Consider the following 17,022-nt stretch of genomic DNA (forward strand, 5'->3'; position numbering starts at 1 on the left):
CTGGCAAATCCTATGGATTCTGGGCCTCTAGAGAAAATTCCTGAGTGCAGGCGGAGATTGTCTACATGAATATGAGAATATGTACAAATATGTAAGCTTATAGACAAACTCTTCCAATAAATGGTGAGTCTTTGAAAGTTTTATTTTAAAGTATTTTGCAACCCTAAAGAAATTCCCTGAAAAAAAGGAATGTGACTCTTCGTAGAGTTATTTGTCCTTTGAAAGGATCTATTCTCTAATAAAAGTAGCAAGCAGAGACTATGAAGAAATCATGAGATATGTTTTTAATGCGCAGTTAATCAGTAAGTGATGATTCAAGAGGGAGAAATACTGTGTGATTCTGTTATAGAGCAGAAGATGCCGAAGCCTGGACCTGAAGGATGGATGTGGTCCTCCAGCCAGAGAAGATGAAAGAAGAGTGTTCTATAAAAGAAAATCAGATTGAAGGTATGGCAGATCCAATATGGCGAGGCACCAGGTGTGACTGGTCCAGGGTGTACAGCAGCTAGTGATGTGGAGGAGGCGTGGCAGGCTGGGAGACCATTAACCCACAGCAGGAGCTTCACCTTCTCAGTGGCCTGGAGGAATGTTCTATTTATATCTCTAGTAGTACTTATCTTCTTCTAAGAGACATGGTTGTTTTTTATTATTATTTCTACTTCTTTCTTCTGGTTTCTAAATTGAGATTCGGACTTGTGTGTTTATTACCTTTGTTAATATCTCAATTCCAGTTTAACACATTATTCCACATAAGTACCAAACATGCTTCAACCTAAACAAAAAGCAGTGACACACTTCCAGGAGTTTGTATTTATTGCCTGTTATCTAATCCCCCTTTATACTGTGTGACATAGGTGCTAACACAAGTAAAGAAGCCATTCTAGAGCCGGGCATAATGGCTCACACCTGTAATCCCAGCACTCGGGAGGCTGAGGTGAGAGGATCGTTGCGAGTTCGAGACTAGCCTGGGCTACAAAGTGAGCTGAAGGCCAGCCTGAACTGCACAGCGAGACCCTGTCTCAAAAAAAAGAAGCCATTCTGGGCATTTTGAGTGGAGACTAATACAGGGAATGAGGCATTTATATGACCCTTGGTAGACTAGAGGCGCCACGCTAGTGATGACTGGTTCAGGGCACACCAAAGTTGAGATTCAAAGGTCAGAACACTACTGCTGTTACTTGACATAAACCTTCAAGATCTCTTGTTCTCAAAAAGGTCAGTGACCAGGTTCCATGCTGTAAATCTGAGTCAGTCCATAGGCACGTGTGTGTCTATAGCTTCACTTGGCAACGCTATGAGATCCGAACCGTGGCTTTCCACTCTCTTCCAAGTTCCCAGCCTCCTGGGCTTTCATCTCATTGGTGGAACTTAATTTGATTCCAAAACTCCAATTGCAAGGGAGTCTGGGAAATGCAGTTTTTACCTCTCCAGGACCCACATGTGGCAAAGAAAGTCCCATAGATGTGGTTGGCAAAAGATGTGTGGTTCTAATCAAAGATGCCTGGTGCAGTAAAGAATAATTCTCATTTTTTTACAGAGACTTGTAAATGGGGAGAGGAAGGGGATTTCAAAGGAGAAAAAGGCACTGGGGGAAAAAGGAATCAAGATATGTCATGTGCAGGTTCAACTTCCCTACAATGACTGTGATCATGATGTGTATCTAAACTGTACCAATAAACTTAAATAAATAATACAAATAAATAAAAGGATAATTCTAATTATTGGCTGCTTTACACAGTAAGTATATTGCTTTGAAAAACATGTCTTTAGCTAGATAAAATATCCAAATAAAAGAAAAAATCACATTTACTAGCTTCATTTTTCTCTATTGAGGTCTGACTGACAAAGAGCCTATTTTTAATGTTAAATAGAATGAGTCTTTTAAATTAATTAAGCTTATTGGTACATTTTAGATATACGGAATGATCACATTCATCATAGGGAATTTGTACCTGTCCGTGATACACTGTGATTCTTTCTTCCTGTTCCCCTACCTACTTTCAATCCCTCTACCCCTCCTTAGCTACAGAAGCTTCGTTTCCTTATTTTCACATTTTTCTTCTTTTCCCTTTCTTCCTTTCTTCCTCCCCTCCCCCATTTTCCCTAACCATTTGAACATTTTCTTCCTTCCTATTTCACATTATCTATTATATCTTATTTAGACAATATCTATTATATCTCATTTACACTTTTGGTATCTCACACCACAGATACAATGCAATAATTACATGTGTGTCTGATTTATTTCACTTATGAGTATGGTCTCAAAGTGCATTCATTTAGCTCCAAATGTCTCAAGTTTATCCTTATTTAAGGCTGAGTAGTACTCCACTGTATAAAATAAACCACATCTTCTTTATCCATTCATTAGTTGATGGGCATTTGGGATTTTTCCAAGATTTTGCAATTATAAACTATGCTACTATAAATATAGGTGTGTATATACAACTGTATGATGCTTTTAATTCTTTTGGGAAGATAGCCTGAAGGGAGACAGCTGGGTCAAATGGAACCTCTAAGGTTTAGTTTACTGAGGAATCAACATGCTGAGTTCCACAGAGATTGCACCAGTCTACACTCCCACTAATAGTGGAGAAGGGTTGATTTTCTTGATAATAGCCATTCTTTCTGGATTGAAAGGGAATCTCAGTGTTGTTTTTAATTTCCATCTGTGCATTATGTTTATTTGCCATTTCTACTTCTTCATTTTAATGCCCTTTTTGGGTAGTATCTTTAAATTTGGGGGGTCTGATTTTTTTGAGTTATATATTCTAGACGTTAGTCCTTTGTCTGAGGAACAGCTGGCAAAAAATTTTTTCCACTCTGAGTTGTCGCTACACTGCTGATGATTTCTTTTGCTGTGCAAAAGCTTTTTAATAAAATGAGATCCCAGTTGTTGATTCTTCGTGATATTTCCTGTGCAATCAGGGTTTTATTCATAAAGTCTGCCTATACCAATGTCTTCAAGAGTTGTACCTGTTTTATCTTCCAGAAGATTTAATGTTTCCATTTTAGTAGTGCATAGTGAAAGATATGAATCTTGGTTTAATCTCTGACATATATAGCTGCCAGTTTTTCCAGCACTATTCACTAGAGACTACCTTTCTTCAAGTGAAGGTGGTTGGCTTTGCCAAAGATAAGGTGGCTGAGTGTGCTTGGAGTTATACTTGTATCTTCTAATATATTTTATTGATCCTCAGATCTGTTTTCTTCTGGTATCACGCTGTTGTTATCACAGTAGTTTTGTAATATATAATTACAAATCAAGGACTTGTCTCCTGCTTTGCCTTTGTTGCCAAAATTATTTCTGTTATTCTGAGTGTCTCCTGGTTTCAAATAAATTTTTGGATTGTTTTCTCTAATTCTGTGAGATATACTATTAGTATTTTGATCAGGGTTGCATTAAATCTGCATAACAATTATGGAGGTGTGGTCATTTTCACTATGCTCTTCTTACCCAAGAGCAAGGAATATATTTCCATTTTCTGATATCCTCTTTGATTTCCTTTTTCATAATACTGTAGAGATCGATGTAGAAATCTTTTACTTCCTTTGTTAGATTGATTCCTAAGTATTTCTTTTTGGATGTGTGTGCTATTATGAAATGTGTGGTTTCCCTAATTTGTCTCTCAGTGAGTTTATTTTTTGTGTACAAGAATGCTATTGATTTTTGAGTGTTGACTTTGCATTCAGCTATACTATTGAATTTGGTTATTAAATCTAGAAGTCTTTTGGTGGAGTCTTTTGGGGCTCTTCTGTGTAGAACATCATTTAACTTCTTCTTTTCCTATTCTTATTCTTTTTATTTCTCTTGCCTAATTGCTCTGTTTCCAGAACTATATTGAATAAGAGTGATGATAGTGAACATTTTTGTGTTGTTCCTTATTTCAGAGTGAAAGCTTCACGTTTTTGTCCATTTCATATCATATTGGATATTGCTTATTATTTTTAACTAAAATGATAAGCAGTTGTTTTTTCCTCCTCTCACGTGTCTTCCTCTCTCCTTTCGGAATAACTGAGCCTTCTACCCATGAGTTAGGACAAAGGCAGGTGGGGTGGGGATGCAGGGAGGTTACGAGAGAGAAGTCAGCACTTCGGTGTGCAGAGGAGCTCGGGCACAGGACAGTGACTCCAGAGCAGAGCGATCAGGGGATGTACACAGGGCACAGCCTGGAGTGAGGGCTCAGAACCCGAGCAGGGTGAGAAAGGCATCCTTAGAGTGGGGCGGCCAAAGCAGGGGAGCTAAAGCCCAGGAAAGCTGAGGCACACCAGCACGTGAGGGGACAGGCGTCAGAGCCTGTGTCAGGAGAAGGAGGTAACCGCGCAGGCTTAGAGAACAACACAGCCAGCCAAGGTTATGGTCAGGAGTGCTAATAATAACACCTTCAAGATAATGAAAGCAAGTTTTTCACTGTGGACAGAAGGAATCACAAACACGGAAAAGGAGAAAACTAGAAGCATCCTGTGGCTTTAGTCTGGAAATGGCAATTACGTGTTTGAACTTAGAAAGAGAGAGAGAGAGAAGTGAGCCTCCAGATAGGTGCATTTTCTGGTTCCATCTACACAAAGAAAAGGACCTGGGGTGGGGAGTGCAGGGGAAGGACCTGGGAACAGTGACACTCCCCAAAACAGTGAGCACATGCAGCACCTGAATCTTGGCTTTCAAATACTATGCTGCACTGACAGGAATAGAGAGGCTTCTCGGAAACATGGTGATTTCAGGGCTGGGGGGAGCAGCGAGAGGACATGGTGAGATCCAGCACCATGCTATACCAGAAAGGAAGGAAGGATTCAAAGGATGATGTGGACACATGAAAAGGACACAGAAGCCAGAGTGGAAGAATTCTGGCCAGCCAAGCCTGGCATATTTTAAGCATCAAAATAAATAAAAACAACAGATATAAATCATTAAATAAAATAAGAAGCCCAAATCTATACTGATAAACAAGTTTGGAGGTCAAGGTATTTGAATAGTTGCAAAGTACCTACCTCTCCTCCAAAATTACAAAGAGAAAAAAAGGGTGCTATTTTGGGAGGAGAAATCCAGTACCTACTACCTTAGACAGTGGCCATAATGAACATCCTCAGTAACGGGACATATTGGAATTCCACACCTTGTGATGGGGTAAGCGCAGGGAGATGAAGGGCATTGTTTCTTGGATATCTTCATCAAAGACACACGCCTGGAATATCCTTAAGAAACAGACGCACTCCAACTGGGTGATGATCAATGAAACAAATGAACTATATTCTTGACAAGTATCAAAGTCATGAAAATAAGGGAAAGCTCTTCCATGTTAACAGAGACAGAACACCCATAACAACTAAGTGTAAGGACTCTAAACCAGATTCTTTTAGACGGATTGAAAGAAAATTATTGGTGCAACTTGAATGGAGCTTGAGTATAGATTGTCAGATAGTAACATTATATAGATACTAGTTTTCTGGCTTGGAAGGTTCCACTGGGGTTACAGAGAGCATCCCCGCTCAAGCATTTGAAATCCTAGAACATCAGTCTGGTAACTTATTTTCAAATGGTTGTGAAAAAGGAAAAACAAATTTCTCACCTTGTGCTCGCCACTAAGTAAGTATGTGAATATTTCAAAACACAACTTGTCTTTAAAACACAAGTAAGCATTGGATTTCCAGGGGAACCCAGGTGTATTAAATCAGTGACCAAAACCTCACCTGTCACATAGCTTCAAACCAACCTTATTTAAACTACCCAAACAAGCAAGAGTCCTGCTTTGTTTCACACTGGGATCTTGAAAATACAAAACGAAATTCTACCGAGGAGCATTCTGGGAACACACGGTATCCCTCGAGGCTGCTTTAGGTGCGCGTGCCTCCAGTCTTCCTGCAACTATCCTAATGTATGGAAAGAAAATGTGGTTAAGAGTAAGAAGACCCAGACTGAATGTCACTTTTGCCCCTTCTGAGAAATGCTGCTTCGAGAATTGCTAATCTTCTTCAGTTCTGGTTTCCTTAACTATGAAATGGAGATAATAATATTTACTTCGCAGTATTGTTGAAAGAATTAAATACAATGATGGGTGTGAACCTGCCTACCTAGTGACTGGCATACAAGCACATCGTTTCCTGTTTTGTTTTTAATTGCACAACGATTTAATCTTATATAACCCAACAAGTTCCTTTGACCCTGACATAATTTCTCCTGCCTATAGCTGGACACATGCGCAGTTTGCTCATTCTGCTCTCATCTGCTCACGTAATGTATGCCATGTAGCTGTGGGCAGCCTGTAGTACAAAGTGCTGTGGTTCAAGTCAAAAAGAAAGAAATCTCACTCACTTTTTTTAAGCCTACAAAGAGGGGAATGCAATGGAAAACAGGGTTTTACATACAGCTGTGAATTATGAATTTAAATCAGTTTAACAATCCAACCAAGGGTGTGTTTGTATTTCATGCCCTCTCTTATTGCAGTTATTGAATCCACCCACTTCTCCGTCACATACATATTTATTTTCCAATAGCTCTGAAAGATTTCCAAGGTAGAGCAAGAAACAGGGAATGCAGCTGACGTCTATCTCCCCCTGGGAATTATGTCACTCCTTGATTTAATTCCTCCTGACATTTTCTTCATTGTACTTTCTGCTCTTCATCAAAATACATCCCTCTCAGAAAACAAATGTACTCACTGACTGCTCAGCGCAGTGTTGGAAATGGTTGCAAATTTTCATGTGTAGATTACACACATACACGCATGCACGCACACACAACAAAATGTAGAAACCTGTTCCATAAGGTCACGTGAGCTAAAAGGGTTGGCTTGGCCATCCCAAATCTCAGGGGCTTCTCTGCAAACCCCACTTAGACAAGGTAGAGGGAATTATTTTCCATTTTTAGGCCACTGACAATTTTGTTTGCTTAAGCTTAATTGTTCCCGGATACTGAGAAGGTACAAAAGGTGACTCTGTTGATTTTAATGACTCTTTGGCATTGCTTGAACATCCTCACTGAAAAAATATTACTAAAACATAGCCGTGCAAAATAGGCAGAGTTAGGATTTTTGTAGTTTATGTTTTGCTTTACTGAAAAAATAAAATTCTCATGGAGGTAAAATGCAGATAAAATCCAGCTGTGCTGCCAATGACCTTTGTGTTTACTGCACATGGCCAGGGGGCTGGAGCCCAGGAGGGCACTGTTTCTGCTCATCAGAGCAGATCTCACTTGCCTTCAAGAAACACAGGCTGTGCCCTCTGCCAGGCAGAGACAGCCTACAGGGATGACCGTCTGCATACGCCTGCTCTTTCCCCTTTCTCCCAACCTCTACAACCTGACTCCAGCCTTCGCTGCCTCTCAGAAAGGGCCCTGGGCTAGTGGTGCTCATCTCTCCACCTGCCCAGCAGCAGCACAATTTTAACTGGCAGAAATGGAACACAAACTTGCAGAAGTGCCGGAGATCAGAGACACACCTTGTGAAATAACTGTTGTGTGACAGCATTAAATCATGCAGCCAGGTCCCCCTGAGGTGAGGAAGCCACCTCCGCTCTCACCCAGCCTGCTCCCTAGAATGTTGAGTCACATCTGTGTTTGCTGAGGGCACGAACAGCCTGCCCATTCCCAGGCCCAACCAAAGGTGTCACGCAGAGCCTCCCCGAAGTGCCCTAAGGGCCCTCTCTTCCTGGAGGCCCCCCACTACCAACTTCCACCCCTGTTCCCTTTCTGCTTCCTTTTTTCGGGCTCTTCTTTCTAAGCTGTCACTTTAAAGATAACTACAATGCAGGCCTCCATCCCCTCCATCCCTGACCTCTCCTAATTCCCCACATTTTGCCTCTGAATTGATGACTTTCAAGAAAGATCAGGAACAAAGTGGGAAGGTGAAATGTCAGCCCTCTCTAAATCTCTGGGAGCGAGTAGGTACATTTTGAAAATGCATGTTCGATATTAGAATTTAATATTTAATTTGGAAAAGTCTACTGTTTTGAATAGATATCACTGCAGGCGAGGCTTGATGGTCTCCTCGGTGGCTGAGGCAAGTGGATGCTGCAGTGTGTCTTCCCAGGCTGGTGCTGTGACTGGTGTATTACAGATTGAGAAACAACCATTCCCAATAACCTCATCCACACCCACACCTTCAATTACACCACTGTGCTGACACCGCCCGGTGCTCTTTCTCCATCCCAGATCTCCAAGGAAGCTTCTGATACACATTGCACTGCTTGGGGGTCATTTCCACCTGCAAATGTCCCCTCTCACAGGCCTAAAATGAGCTCACTGCCTTCCCCACACCCTGCTTCTGTCTCTGAGTGGTACCACCATCGCCCCATCTCCAAACCCAGAGGCAGGGTGCGTCTCTTGCCCTGCTCTTTCCACATGATGGTCACCAAAACGCCTCCCTTCTGCATCTTCTTTCCATCTTAATAGACACTGCCCCAGCTCAGATGCTTCCTCGGGGTTCTTAGGCAATAGCAGCATCCTGCCTGGATTCTTTGGCTTCAGGTTCTCCTTCTGGTATGTCTTCCACTCTAATGGAAAATGAGCATCTGAAATACAGGTTTGCAGTTCCTACTCCTTTCCTTAAGCTATTCTGTCCTTGTTTCTTACAAAATAAAGTCAAACTTTCTTAGAACAATCATGAGTCTCCCATCTACCTACCCTACTGCTTTTATTTCTCCCATAAATTCTACTTTCCAGCTACCTTAATCTGCACACACTCCCCACTCTACCTGCAGACTTTTATGCGCCTGGTTGCCTCTGCCTAAGAGTCCTTCTCCCCAGCCGGCTGAGCAACGAATCCCCACATTTTCTTCAGAACCCAACTTACTCTCACCTGTGTGCAATCTTTCCAAATTACTCCAGGTAAAACTAGTTATCTTTCTATTCATCTCCTGTTTACATTTTTCACAGGCTTCTTTGAGCTGCTATTGGTTTATAAATTTAATTATTTGATTAGGTTCTATCTTCTGTATCATAAGCTCCTTGACTGCAGGAGCTAAGACAATATATGCATCTGTATTTCCCTGAAATCTAACACAGAGCCTTGGGAAGAATAGGGCTAAAAGACTGAAGAAGGCAGACAGCCTGCCACCTGTAACATTACTATGGTCTCCTCAGGTCTGTTAGGTCATAGCAGGGCCATCCATGGCAGTACAGAGTTGCAAGATCTTTGCATTAGGACTCTAATTCTATAAAACAAATATCTATGCTTAGTGGCTTAAAAAAGTAATAAGCATTTGTGATCTTTCTGTGGATAAGGAATTTGGATACGGTATACAGGGGTCGCTTGTACCTTCCTCGTCCTGTCTAAAGGCTTTGATTGAAAGGCCATAGCCCACAGGCTAGAATTAACTGATGGCTCATTCTCTCACATGGTGACATTGACTGTCATCTGGGGTTTAGCTAAACAGGCAGAGCACCTCCATATGACTTCCACCTGCGCACTTAGCTTCCTTACAACATGGTAGATGAATATCCAGGACGAGTGTCCTGAAGTAAGAAAAAAGCAAGTGGAAAGCACATTGCCTTCCTTTGGATGTCAAACTGCATCATTTCTAGCATCTTTTGTTGATCAAGCTAGTCACATAGATACATCCAGGCCCTTAGGAGGGAGCACAGAGCACACTCCTTATGGGAAGAGTGCTAACTAATATCACATTTTACTAAAAATACGTAAGACAGTGTTTACAGTGAAGGGAATGTATTTGGAAAACAGTTCCCACAATCTTCTTCCAAAGATACCAATATGGACACCAGCCTTAACCTTTTTCTCTTCTAATTTTTTAAATTTTTATTTGCAGTACACAATAATTATAGTCATCATGGGGAGTTGATACATTTCATAACTCATCTTAATTCTCTTTACATCCCTTTCCCTCCTCCTCTTTTACCACTTGTAAAAGATCTCTTTGTTTCCCACCATCTCTCTTTCATTTAGTTATTTGAGTTTCTCATATAAGAGAAATCATGTAATAGTTAGGCTTGTATGATTTATTTCACTTAACATTATGGTCTCAAGATGTATCCATTCTTCCTACAAATGACTCAGATTTTTCCTTCCCTATAGTGGGGTGGTACTCCCGTGGATACGTGTACCTATTTCTTTACCCAGTCATTTGTTGATGGACATACAGGCCACTTCCTATTGTGGGCTGTGCTGCTGTAAACATGGATATACATCATATGTAATATGGTGCCTTTAACTCTTTCAAGATACCCAGAAGGGGATAGACTAGCTCAAATGTAATTTCTTGCTTTAGTTTTTTGAGAAATCTCCATAATGATGGTACTAGTTTATACTCCCACCAACACATCAGAGGGGTTCCATTTTCCTGCAGCCTTGCCAGCACTGGGATTGCACTAAATCTATATATCATTTTGGAGGATATAGCTATTCTGACAATACTGGCTCTGCTTCTCCAGGAATAGGAGATATCTTTCCAATTTTTGGCATCCTCTTCAATCTCCTTTTTCAGAGTACTGTAATTTTCATGGTAAAGGTCTTTCACTTCTTTAATCAGGTTAATTCCTACATTTTAAATTTTTCTTGATGATACTGCTTTTCTCATATTTTTCATTGAGCTTATTATTGGTGTGCAGAAATTCTACTGGGTTTTGTGTGTTAACTTTGTATTCTGCTACATGGCTGAATTTGGTTATTCTAGGAATTTTTGTTGGAATTTTTTGGGCTCTTTCATGTAAAGCATCAAGTTATCTGCAAATAATAATTTGACTTCTTCCTTTCCTATGTATGTCCTTTTCATCTTCTCCTACTTGATTCCTCTGGTTAATGTCTTGAGCACTATATTGAACAGGAATAGCAACTATAAACATCTTCATCTTATTCCTGACCTTAGAGGAGGTTTTCAGCTTCTCCCCATTTAATATGATGCTGGCAATAAGTTTATTATAAATGATCACCTTTGGTCATGTAAGGTATAGGAGCACATATCATATAAGTACCTAAATGACTGCTCAGTTTTACTATCAGCATCTGTATGCTGTGTCTCAGATGGGAGCTCCATCCAGGTAGGCAGAATCCCACCTCCTCATCAATATACCATCTACCATCTACCATTACTTTCCTGTGCAAGAATCAAGTAGTTGCAAGAGAGAATTATGCAACCCTACAAAACTTAAAACCTGTACTCAAAACACATTTCATAAGCAACTGCCTGTATAATGTATCACCTAGTGAAATCGGGGTCACAGAGCTTGGCCTAAAGCCTTTACCCTGACAGAGAGCCATGAGACGCCACCACCCACGGCACCTGCATCTTGCCAGTAAAGGGAAGGGATTTGGAGCTACCAAAAAATGTGAGCAGCAACTGGAAAATCAGCAAGCACCATCACCACAGGCAGCTTTTACCTGGATAGCAACCATCGCTACAGGGAAACCTCCGTTAGCACTTCGCAAATTCTGCAAGTCTCCAGTTCAGCTGGGACCTGTGTCCTTGATCATAAGTCTGGGTTCTCCGGCTCCACTGGGTCATCCTCCTTACAAAGCAGGAGACAGAAATGTTTGAGAACACAAAGTGACCAGAGAGAATCTGCTCAAATGTACTCTGAAAATTCACTTTTCACATCCTTATTGACCTTGGGACACAAGTGTGAGCTCTGTGAATGAGGAAGACACTGCTCATCATATACTAAGAACTCCTTTTCTGTTATGACTGTTTTTTAAAATTATCTATCATTCATTAAATACATATTATTGCGGATCAGCACCATGCGTGGGCAGCCAGAGGGACAGCCAGACCCCAGTTTTTCCCCATGAGTCAGCATCATTCATAGGCTGCGGGGGAAAAGAACAAGAAGTTGAAGCTAGTCCTCCCTGTGAATCAGTGCCACGAGCAGGCCGGTGTGGGGACAGCCAGACCCCAGTCTTCTGGCATGCTGGCTGGGAAACCAGAAGAGCCGCCACCACGACCAGCACCACCAAAATCAACCAGCTGACCCATAGAAACACAGACTGTGATGATAGTTATGGAGGTGAAATCCATTTGATGCTTACGTGGTGCTTGGTGTTTCATTGACTTTGCAAGTCTAGAGCTGGTGGTCTGATCATCTATCCAGAGGATAATGGTATGCAGTGTGGTATCTATGCGGGACTCCTTCTAAAGGTGGCACCCATTGTTAATTCCCTATTATCTTGTTTCAAAGTCCTGTACCATTTTCACAGTTTTGTTGGGTTGGGTTCTATTCTGTTTTGTCTTGTTTGATTTTATTATTTCCGAAGGCGTGGGCAGCTGTCTCAAAGCAAGATATATTATGGTAGCCCTTTTGGATTTATTCTTGTCTTGTTTTGAAGTCCTTTATTGCATTCATTGTTTTGTTTTTATTGGTCCCATTCTGTTCTATTTTTGTTTCATTTTTACTATGTCTAAAGTTATTTGAGCTATTTTGAAGACAACCAAAGGCATTATGGTAACCATTGTTGATTTCCTATTGTTTTGAAGTCCTGTGTCACTCACATTGGTTGTTTTGATTGATTTTATTTAATTTTATTTTGCTTGGTTTTATTCTCTTTAAAATAAAATTAACAAAAAAATTAAATTAAATTAAATTTAAAAAGGGGGCCGGGGATTTAGCTCAGCAGCATAAGTGCCTGCCTGGCAAGTGCAAGGTCTTGAGTTCAATCCCCAGTACCAAAAAAAATAAAAATAAAAAATTAAATTAAATTAAATTAAATGCATATTATTGCACACTCACAGGCTGAGGATTTAGCTCAGCTGCTTGAGCGCTTGAATGGTAAGTCATGAGCTCAGTCCCCACCCTCTGCCAAAAAAATGCAACAAAAATTATTGTACATGCACTACATACTAATTTTAGGCACTGAGAATAAAAAATAAGAAAAAATTTTGTCCACAATAATAATTGCTGAATGTTTATTATATGTCAAGCAGTTTTCTAAAAATCATGGTAGGGCCAGGGATACAGCTCAGCAGCACAGCACCTGCTTGGAGGTGTAAGGTTATGAGTTTGATTCTCAGAACCAATAAATAAATATCATGGTAGCCATTTAAAACTCACAGAAATACCAAGAATTAAATACTAACATTATCTTAGTTCACAAAGAAGAGACTGAGGCACAGAAAAGTTTATTTAACAAATCTGTCTCTGTCTCTGTCTGTCTCTCTCTCTCTCTCTCTCTCTCTCTCTCTCTCTCTCTCTCTCCTGCTCTCCAAGCTAATATTTACAAAAGCTGGAATACACAGCTGGAGTGCTAAAATTTAAAAGTAAAAACCTTTATCACTGCATTTACCGCACATTTCTCTTGCTACATAGCCCCCAGGGACTCAGAGGACCATTTCAGACCATGAACACCCAGCAGGTTTATGTGATCTCACCAGGTCACACAGCCGGGCAGGACAGGCCAATGCTGCTCCACTTGAAGGACTACAGTGAGACCCTAGAGGAGCCTGTCAACTTTAGAGCCCAGAGGATCAATTCCTGTCTTCATCTCCCGTCCTGTCCTGGGTCCCTGTACTAAGAATCTTGATACCACATTCAGGTGCCTCCCAGCAAAAGTGTCTGCTCAGACAGTAAGAAGTAAACCTAAAGCCTGACCAGGAGGAGGCCCAGAGCCAAACACTGGGCATCAACATCCCCTGGCTTTAGGGTCAGATGACTTCACTTTGACCTTCAGCTCAGTGTGCTTTACCCAGATCAGCCCAGTAGGGAAGCTGAGTGCTCCTCTGAGAGGACACAAAGGTCAGCTCACCTGCAGAACACACTGGCCTTCCCCTGTGAAAGGTCATGGGGTGCCTAACTTTACTGACAGCCATGGCAGGGTAAGCTGTCTCCCACAGAGGAAATAGGGCAGCCTTTGAGACAGCAAAAGCCTTTACAAGTGAAGACAAGATGAATGGAGAGCCAAAGTTGTTTAACTGAGTAGGAGGCTGCTCTGAAAACAGCAGGCCTGTGTTCTTGCGTCCCTTGTAAAAGCATTCTAGAAGATTCGTGAGGTTCTCAGAATCAGTGAGATCAGCCTTCTAGGGAGACTCCCCATCCAGCTCCCACACAAGGAGTTCACTGCTCTGGGTTAAACAGCAGCAATCCTCCTAAGAAAATCATGAACATATCAATGCTCCAATGCCCACCAGAGGGATGTTCTGAGAGTCAAGTGTCGGTCCCAGGGTAAGGCTCAATGACCTTACAGGGCAGATCAAATACTATAATCTCTTTATGCTTCAGTCCCTTGTCTTTAAAATTCTAAATCATTTTCCCTTGGAAACGTGTTGTATTAAAGGCTAATATACAGAAGTATTTACAGTAGCCTCCTGGCACATTCTGGGTGTCACTTGAGAGTTTTCCTTACTAGCCTGTCTTACATGAACAACCTAATTGGTAGGGACTCCTGTCATTCAGTTTTACAGGAAGGAAAGAGAAGCACAGAGAATTTATGATGACATTTCATAGCTTCTAAGTGCTGGGACTGGGATTTGAGCCTAAGCAGTCAAACTCCTGAGTCTGCTCCTGCTCAGTCAATACAGTTCTACCTGAGACCCTACCATGCCTGCTGTGATGTCCAGCAGACACATCATCACAGCTGGACCTGAGTAACAGCTGGTATTTGTGAGGAGCTTGGAAGGACACAGATAGCAATGTGTTTCTTGACTGGGCTTTAGCCATTAGTTGAAGACTTAGAATCCTCACTCTACCGTTTGCTAGTAACATAAATTTGAGTGAAATGAAGTCACAGCTAGAGAGCACTTAATGTAGCAAGTGGTCAGCAAATAGAGGCTTTTTCTAACTTCATCTCCCTGCAGCTGCCTCCCAGATGCTTCTTTTCATAGCTTCTCCCTCCTGCCCCCAACTACTACCCGCTCCCCATTCTCCGTACGGAACATAGATGGTTAACTTCACCGTCTCTGGCTTACTGTACCCCCAGCAACAACTCTTTCCCTCGTGCCCTCTGGGACGTGGTTCAGCACTGCCATTCAGATTCCTCTCGTGTTCCTACCTCTAAGCACCAGCATTTCTATGGCAGTTTCTCAGCACTGGTTCCCTCCTCCTCCCACTGTACACACAGATCTCCGTGCATCTATACACTGACAACTCCCAACCTGCACATCCTGAAAAGGTCACACTCTCAGTTCCTGACCTTTATTTCCATCTCACTTCTCTGCTTGGACCTCCCAACAGTGCTTGTCAAAACAGGAACCATCCTTCTCATCCTCAAACATGTTCTCCCTCCCCGTATCCCATCACTCAGTGGTGGGCACCATTGCTGGCCCCACTGCCCACACTAGAAGCTGGGAGCTGTCCTCGAGTCCTCTTTCCACTCAACCTCCCTATCTAACTGGTCACCAAGTCTCATGGATCGCTCCCTCTTTCTGAAGTCTTCCCCTCTCTCTAGCTCCGTTGTCCTACCTAGTTCAGGCCCTTGTTGTGGCTGTTACAGCTTTGGGTAGCTTCCTACCACAGCTCTCCTCTGAAGCCTGTGCATTCTTCTAAAACATTCTCTACACCAGGGCTCAGCAGCCTATCTGTCAAGAGCCAACTGGCACAGATTTTAACGGGTCTCTGTCACAACAGCCAGCTTTGTCATTATATTCTAAAAGCACCTACAGGTAAATGAGTGTGTCTACGTTTTAATCAAACTTTTTTTAGAAAAACAAAAGCCATAGTTTGCCAACTTCATTGCCGTACAAATGGTCTCTCTAACATAACTAAAGATCCGTATAATTTCTCATTTGAAACCCTTCAACAACTTTTCAGTGCTGTTTAGAGACCAAAATGCTTGGTGAGACTCCAGGACTCTGTGACCCAGTGTCTCTTTCTTCTGTTCATCACCACATGAAACCTTGAGTGTTAACGTCTCCCGACTACTGCACACTCTGAAATCGACTGTGACCATTTCCACCTCTGCACTTACATATATGTTGATCCTTTATCTGAGGATGATCTTTGCTTGTTTTATTCACCCTTGAATTGATGCTATGGCTTGTATCCAGCTATCCCCCTAAAGCCTCATGGACTCATAGCTGAGGCTTCCAGGATCTGATTGCTTTATGGGGATGTGCTAATCATCAGTGGATTGGTCGACTGATGAGTTTACAGCCAAATGCGATGGTAAGAGATGAATCCTAGTCAGAGGAGATGGGTTACCACATGGTGGCCAGAAGTGTCTACCTCCTTTCCTCTCTGTTTAACATCTCTGCTTCCTGCCATGAGCGATTCCTTTACCCTACCTTGGAGATGGCCACCTATGGACTGAGAATCTCTGCAAACTGTGAGCCAAAATAAGCCTCTCCTCCTTTAACTTGTCAGTGTTGGGTACAGTGGTACCTCAGCTCACAAACTTGATGCGTTCTGTGAGCTAGATAAGTACTGAATCAAATTCAGTGGTGAGGTTCAAAGTAGATCTTATGGAGAAATTTGATCCCGTTCTCATCCAGTTCAGTTTACAACCAGAATCACAGAGAGAACTGAGTTTGTGAGCCAAAGTACTGCTGTGTTTTGTTCCAGCAACAAGAAAGTAAAATAATTGGCATTCATACTTCAAGATTTATGTTGTCTAGGTGAAAGAAAAAACATATATTCTTAATAGTCAAGATAGTTATACTATTAATTTCTCTGAGTTCGCTGAATAGAAAGTTTTGTACTGGTATTGTCTGGACAATTTAGTGCAGATGTCTTGTGCTCTGGTGAATGATTTGGGGATGACAGTTCTCATTGTTACCCCCTGATTGACATGCTTTAAAATTTTCTTTTCTTTCTCTTCTTCTTCTTCTTCTTCTTCTTCTTCTTCTTCTTCTTCTTCTTCTTCTTCTTCTTTTTCTTCTTCTTCTTCTTCTTCTTCTTCTTCTCCTCCTCCTCCTCCTCCTCCTCCTCCTCCTCCTCCTCCTTCTTCTTCTTCTTCTTCTCTTCCTCCTCCTTCTTCTTTTTCTTTCTTTTTATATTTGAATAAAATGGATTTTTAAAAAAAGATTTATGTTGTCTCAATTCCTTACGGAAGCCTCCCATCTCAGAAGCAGAGAGAATAAGTCTTCTTGAAGTGTGTGTTTCACAGACAAAGTGGGAGGTCTTTGATGATAGACTACATCTCACTCATCTTA

The 17,022-nt window shown here is 41.6% G+C and overlaps 1 long non-coding RNA gene across 12 annotated transcripts in view; it reads right to left on the reverse strand.

Moving 5' to 3' along the window:
- Positions 1 to 17,022, reverse strand: part of LOC134478764 (uncharacterized) — a 49,806-nt gene that overhangs the window by 17,368 nt on the left and 15,416 nt on the right. For 11 of the 12 annotated variants that reach the window (XR_010051666.1, XR_010051639.1, XR_010051665.1 and 8 more), the window contains one exon: positions 11,328 to 11,455. The exons of the other annotated variant lie outside the window; for it this stretch is intronic. This is a non-coding gene — a long non-coding RNA (uncharacterized LOC134478764). The remainder of the gene's footprint in view (positions 1 to 11,327; positions 11,456 to 17,022) is intronic. 12 annotated transcript variants of the gene reach the window in all.

Source organism: Cavia porcellus, unplaced genomic scaffold (assembly GCF_034190915.1).
Source record: "Cavia porcellus strain 051 isolate PalLab524CR breed Dunkin Hartley unplaced genomic scaffold, mCavPor4.1 scaffold_1, whole genome shotgun sequence".
Taxonomy (NCBI): domain Eukaryota; kingdom Metazoa; phylum Chordata; class Mammalia; order Rodentia; family Caviidae; genus Cavia; species Cavia porcellus.